General features: G+C 42.8%; 1 non-coding gene across 1 annotated transcript; it reads right to left on the reverse strand.

The window, feature by feature from the left end:
• Window positions 1-2,062: 2,062 nt before the first annotated feature.
• Gm23033 lies at window positions 2,063-2,196 on the reverse strand. The gene has a single exon (XR_003951699.1). It is a non-coding gene; the product is annotated as a small nucleolar RNA SNORA17 (small nucleolar RNA).
• Between the last annotated feature and the right edge of the window lie 4,559 nt (window positions 2,197-6,755).

Raw genomic sequence — 6,755 nt, forward strand, 5'->3', positions numbered from 1 at the left:
GCAGTTAATCGATGAAGTAGATGTTGGAGAATGCAAATTCAAAGTGCTGGATCTTAGCCTGAGAGGAATGTGAGCTAGCCAAGCCCCTCCAGCTCTCCCACTCTCACGGCCGTGGTGCCAGCTTACCTAATCACTGCAACCAGAGCCAGTGCTACCCTGATGCCGAAGCAGGGTGTGGGACCTGCTCTCCTAAGTGTCCCACCCAGTAAGGGACTGGGCCAGTTCTCCCACTCTCGGGACCATGGGGCTATCTCAGCCACCTGTCAAATAGGTGAAGAGGGATGAGAATGAAGGGAATGCCATCTTTCTTCATCTGCACCAGCACACAGCAGACAAGAGGCATGGCCGGCTCTCCCATGTGCATGCTCTTGGGGCTTGCTCAATCACAACGCCCACATCTAGCGCCAGCTCACCTATGCTGTCTAGGGGAGGGGCAGGGTCCATTCTCCTAAGTCCTACATTAGGCGAGGGGCAGGTCCAGCTCTCCTGCTCTGATGACATTGAGGCCAGGTTGCCTGCCTGCAGTAGGCGGCAAAGGGTGGGGGAAACATCTCTTCACTGCCTATATTCATGGCAACTGTCACTCATACCCACAGAGCCAGTGTGCGCTCTCTCTCTCTCTCTCTCTCTCTCTCTCTCTCTCTCTCTTCCTTGTCTTTGGAGGTAACAGATCCCTGCTACCGTAGGGCCACAGACTCAGGCATGGTCCCTGATGGTAGCTCAGGCCAAGACCCCACCGTGGTCCCAGGTGTCACTGACTACTCCCATCAGGTTGTTCCTCAATATTCTAGAGTCTCCATTTCTGCTTCTCGTCACTGTGCCCACATCCTTCTGTTTCTCTTTCTCTCCCATTTCTCCAACACTTACTTCTCTTTTTAGTGGTGCCCAAGGTCTCTGAGTATCTTGAGTTCTCTCAGGAATGCTCTCGGGAATGTTCTCAGGAATGCTATGCCATGATTGTGCACGCTATGGCGCCGAGCAGGAGTCATCTCAGGCATTGCCTGCCCCCCCACCCACCCACCCAAGGCCTCTGTGGCACAAGACTGGTGCTCAACTCAGGCTAGCTTCCTGTCTGGTGGTCATCTTGGGCTTGCTCCTTGCCTAGGCAAGCCAGGTGGCCCCATGAGAGGATCCTCTATCCTTGGCTAACTCTTACCTAGGGCTTGCAGTCCCAGGTGGGGTTCTTCTAGTATCCAGCTTGCTTATTACCCTGGCAGGCCATCTGGTCTTGTGTTGTACCAGGCTGGTGGTTGTCTCAGGCCAGCTCCCTGTCCAGGCCCTCTCGTTCCTGTAGGCATAAATACTTTGCAACCTACTTCCAATGGAGGTTTGACTTTTCCTCTATCCCACCAGGAGAAGTAGTGGAAGAGAAAAGTTATTAGGATTTGAGGGAAGTGGGCCTGTTCAGCAGAAGGTCTTTGGGGGAGAGCTCAATCTACTTGGGCAGTAGTTCAGTCCTGTAGCAAAAGCAAAACACAATTCAGCAGCTGTAGATCAGTCTTCTAGGCAGGAAGACCCTGGCACGAACCAGCAGCGCCAGTCCAGACCTTTCAGCAAGCAGTCACCAGGGAGCTGAAGTTTGATCCTGAAGAAGCTACCAGGCTGGCTAACTGGCCTGAGGCAAGGCCGAGGATGCAACAACTGGCCACAAGAACCTCAGGAACAGTTAGTTCTTGAGTGAGTTTCTCTCAATGTCAGAGTTACCACAAGCTGAGTTCAACAACGCTATTTACATAAACTTAAACCAGTACCTGCATGTATTTAGCGAAGAATAGAGAGGCAGGGCAAACCAAATCAAGCTCAATGCTTGTCTTCCACTGTCTGTTGGGTCAATTTATAGTCCTTCATTACAGATCCTTTCACATGTTTGCTATATCCAAACATCCTTTCACCTGTGTCTGCTTCAGGAAAACAGTCTTTCACATGTCTGCTTTAGCACGACATCCTTTCACCTGTGTATCCCATCAAAACATCATTTGACATAACTAACTTTCTAAAGAACTAGAAGTTCCCACTTCAGGTGTCAGGCTGGTAGTCTTCTCAGGTTTGCTCTTTTTCAGAGAGTGTTAAGCTACTAATTATGTAGATGTTCATAGGTCAGAACACTGAGCATTGATATAGCCTTTCTCCCATCTGTCACCTACAAACATGTACGTGACACACCAGACATACCTGCAACACTTCTATAAAGTCAAGGCAAATATCGTTATAAAGGTCTGTGTAGAATGTGGATTCATCAATGCACTGAAATTTTAACCTATCCAGATGACTGCCCTGTGAAAGAATCACAATCAAAGATGGCCTAGGTCTGTGGGATCCTTCGGGAATGCAGACATAACTTTAGTACACACTTTTAAGTCCTAACAGTGGAGGAGGAAAAAAAGACATGTGTGAGTGTGTGTGTGTGTGTGTGTGTGTGTATTCACATATATATTTTTTTCACCATAACCCAACACATTTCCACCCTGGTCAGACTTATCAACCTGCAGAGTTTAAAAAAAAAATCACACTTACCTTGCACCATATGCTATTTCCAATATTAATCTCTCACGTTCCTAGCATGAGACATTTTCTTTCTAAAATAAATCATGTTGTATAATTAATTATTCTCCCTATAGATGCAAGATAAAAATTCAGGGACTTTACAAAGATTTTCTTTATGCATCATAAAATTTGTTTCATATGAGGTTGTTCTGTGATAATATGAATACATTTGGCCAATGAGGTCTTGAAATGAAAAAATAATAAACTTATTTTACTTTATAGAACATACTACTCTTTCTTTCATTTTTTATTTTTTTTCCATTTTTTATTAGGTATTTAGCTCATTTACATTTCCAATGCTATACCAAAAGTCCCCCATACCCACCCACCCCCACTCCCCTACCCACCCACTCCCCCTTTTTGGCCCTGGTGTTCCCCTGTACTGGGGCATATAAAGTTTGCCTGTCCAATGGGCCTCTCTTTCCAGTGATGGCCGACTAGGCCATCTTTTGATACATATGCAGCTAGAGTCAAGAGCTCCAGAGTACTGGTTAGTTCATAATGTTGTTCCACCTATAGGGTTGCAGATCCCTTTAGCTCCTTGGGTTCTTTCTCTAGCTCCTCCATTGGGAGCCCTGTGATCCATCCATTAGCTGACTGTGAGCATCCACTTCTGTGTTTGCTAGGCCCCGGCATAGTCTCACAAGAGATAGCTACATCTGGGTCCTTTCGATAAAATCTTGCTAGGGTATGCAATAGTGTCAGCGTTTGGATGCTGATTATGGGGTGGATCCCTGGATATGGCAGTCTCTACATGGTCCATCCTTTCATCTCAGCTCCAAACTTTGTCTCTGTAACTCCTTCCATGGGTGTTTGTTCCCAATTCTAAGGAGGGGCATAGTGTCCACACTTCAGTCTTCATTCTTCTTGAGTTTCATGTGTTTAGCAAATTGTACCTTATATCTTGGGAGTCCTAGGTTTGGGGCTAATATCCACTTATCAGTGAGTACATATTGTGTGAGTTCCTTTGTGAATGTGTTACCTCACTCAGGATGATGCCCTCCAGGTCCATCCATTTGGCTAGGAATTTCATAAATTCATTCTTTTTAATAGCTGAGTAGTACTCCATTGTGTAGATGTACCACATTTTCTGTATCCATTCCTCTGTTGAGGGGCATCTGGGTTCTTTCCAGCTTCTGGCTATTATAAATAAGGCTGCTATGAACATAGTGGAGCATGTGTCCTTCTTACCAGTTGGGGCATCTTCTGGATATATGCCCAGGAGAGGTATTGCTGGATCCTCCGGTAGTACTATGTCCAATTTTCTGAGGAACCGCCAGACTGATTTCCAGAGTGGTTGTACAAGCCTGCAATCCCACCAACAATGGAGGAGTGTTCCTCTTTCTCCACATCCACGCCAGCATCTGCTGTCAAACAGACAAGTAGACCAATGGAATAGAATTGAAGACCCAGAAATGAACCCACACACCTATGGTCACTTGATCTTCGACAAGGGAGCTAAAACCATCCAGTGGAAGAAAGACAGCATTTTCAACAATTGGTGCTGGCAAAACTGGTTGTTATCATGTAGAAGAATGCGAATCGACCCATACTTATCTCCTTGTACTAAGGTCAAATCTAAGTGGATCAAAGAACTTCACATAAAACCAGAGACACTGAAACTTATAGAGGAGAAAGTGGGGAAAAGCCTTGAAGATATGGGCACAGGGGAAAAATTCCTGAACAGAACAGCAATGGCATGTGCTGTAAGATCGAGAATTGACAAATGGGACCTAATGAAACTCCAAAGTTTCTGCAAGGCAAAAGACACTGTCAATAAGACAAAAAGACCACCAACAGATTGGGAAAGGATCTTTACCTATCCTAAATCAGATAGGGGACTAATATCCAACATATATAAAGAACTCAAGAAGGTGGACTTCAGAAAATCGAACAACCCCATTAAAAAATGGGGCTCAGAACTGAACAAAGAATTCTCACCTGAGGAATACCGAATGGCAGAGAAGCACCTGAAAAAATGTTCAACATCCTTAATCATCAGGGAAATGCAAATCAAAACAACCCTGAGATTCCACCTCACACCAGTCAGAATGGCTAAGATCAAAAATACTCTTTCTTTCTTACGTTTTGGTTAAATTCTAAGAATTGAAGATGAATGTAACAATTAGAATAGGTAATGGCTACCCAACTACACAGTAATTTCTATATCAAAAATAATTATATTTTAAATTGTTTACCTTGTTTGGTTTGTAATGTGTTTGTTCTGTTCAGTATAAGAAGGTTATATATCTTATATTTGCATGATCCTTGAAAGACAATAATGCATTTTTAATTCTTCATTCAGAGCTAATAAAACTCGGAAAGAATGTTTATTTGAAGTACGTTTTTCTGTATTATACAAGGCTAACAATGATTTGATATCTTAAAAAAAAAAGCAAACAATAGCAGATACGAATAATGCTATCATAGCTATTATGCTCACAGGGAGTAATTTTGTGAACCGAAAGTGTCTAAAGCTCCACTGTAGAGAGGAGTGGGAGAAAAAAAATTGATAAGACCAGGAGAGGACAATGGCTCCCTCCCCATCACTTCATCTCCTTATCTTAAACTTGTCATTTGTCATGCTGACTTTCTTTGTCTCCTGCTCCTCTTTTCAACACCCCAAATAGGATGCTGAGATTGAGTCTGTACTCGATTCAGGAAGCATATATAACCTACTATGACAGATTTTTCCAGAGAGCACCCTCAAGACAAGTATCTAAAGCCATGGATAAGATTTTTAGCAACAAATATCCCCAGAATGTAAGACATTTATGCCATCTCCTTAATTGGTAGGAAAAGTCACACTGTGAGAAAAAGTATTTTCTCCATGTAGATCCGCAAATACTACTTTCTAAACATACTTTATTTGTAGTTTTAAATTATCTTACAAAAAGCTTTCCATAATGAGGTGTGTGTGTGTGTGTGTGTGTGTGTGTGTGTGTGTGTGTGTGTGCATGAGTGTGTGTTTGTATGTGAAAAGTGTTCTCAAAGACTCCACACAGACCATAGTCACAGATGTGAGTATCAGTGAAGACCATGCATGAGAAATGAGCATCATGGACCTTTCCATAGCCAATGAAGCCATAGACATAAAGATTCAGTAGAGAAGCAAGACAATCTTTCACATAATAGAGCACAAGTCACCCAGTTAGGGGCCATTCCTGGGTACAAAACAGGGACATGGTATAATGGTAAGTTCAATTTTCATCTGATGTCAATTTATGTAGTTCAGGTCTTAGCTTGGGATTCTTGCTATTTGCATGCCTTGGGACAGAATATACTTCCAAACTTCAGGCCTGTGGAACCAAGGCTTGAGGACTCACGACCCTCAGCCTGTAAGAGACACAAGCCTGACAATAGTCTTTCCTTCACCCATCTCTTTATAAAAGTTGAGAGTCGCATAAGATCATCTCTAAGGTGTCTTCCAGTCCTGGAAGCATTGGCTTTTTTTTTTTTTCTATTTTTCAATCATTTTTTTCGTACTATCTTTTAGAGGTCAGTACTTCTTAAGGTCATCCCAGCCACAGAATTCTGAAAATAGGGGCTCGTTGAAACCACAGAATTAATCTAGCCATAAAAATAGACAGAGGTCAACATAGTATTGAGCCTAAAAGGAAAAAGTGAGGGAGGCTGTGATGAGAAAATTATACCTGACCTCACCTCGCTATTTCCTTTGGCTTTGGTTTTTATAGGATGCTATATTTCCGGAGGAACCATTCATATTTGCTGCAGGTAAATGCCTGCGTTCTGAATTTATTGAGACAGGCAGCCGAAGGTCAAGGTACAGGCCAAGGGTAACTAAAGCAGAGAAACACCGCGTTTGAGAGTGATGGAGACAAATGCCAACCGTGGGCTCAGCATGCACTGTGGGTGCAGAGGAGAGAAACACCTGCAGAAAAATAATGATGCTGAGAGAAATGTTCTCAGTACCCCAGCTTTTAAAGTGGACCCTGCTTGCTTGAAACGTTTCTGAATAAACTGAGTCTTTAAGTTTATGAGGCACTGTACTGGAAAATTATAATCATTTAATTAACTAATTTTAGAGCAGAAAACATAGTTAGTTTTCTGTGATATAAAAACATTCTCTAGACAGGAAATAAGAGGTTAGCTGACCTATCCAGAAATATGTTTTCTTTTCCCTAATATAACACACCATATCTTCCATTTGAATTTTTTCTCATATCTTATTAAAAGTAGGTAAAAATAAA

The sequence above is a fragment of the Mus musculus genome, chromosome 15 (assembly GCF_000001635.26).
Source record: "Mus musculus strain C57BL/6J chromosome 15, GRCm38.p6 C57BL/6J".
NCBI classification, from domain to species: Eukaryota; Metazoa; Chordata; class Mammalia; order Rodentia; family Muridae; genus Mus; species Mus musculus.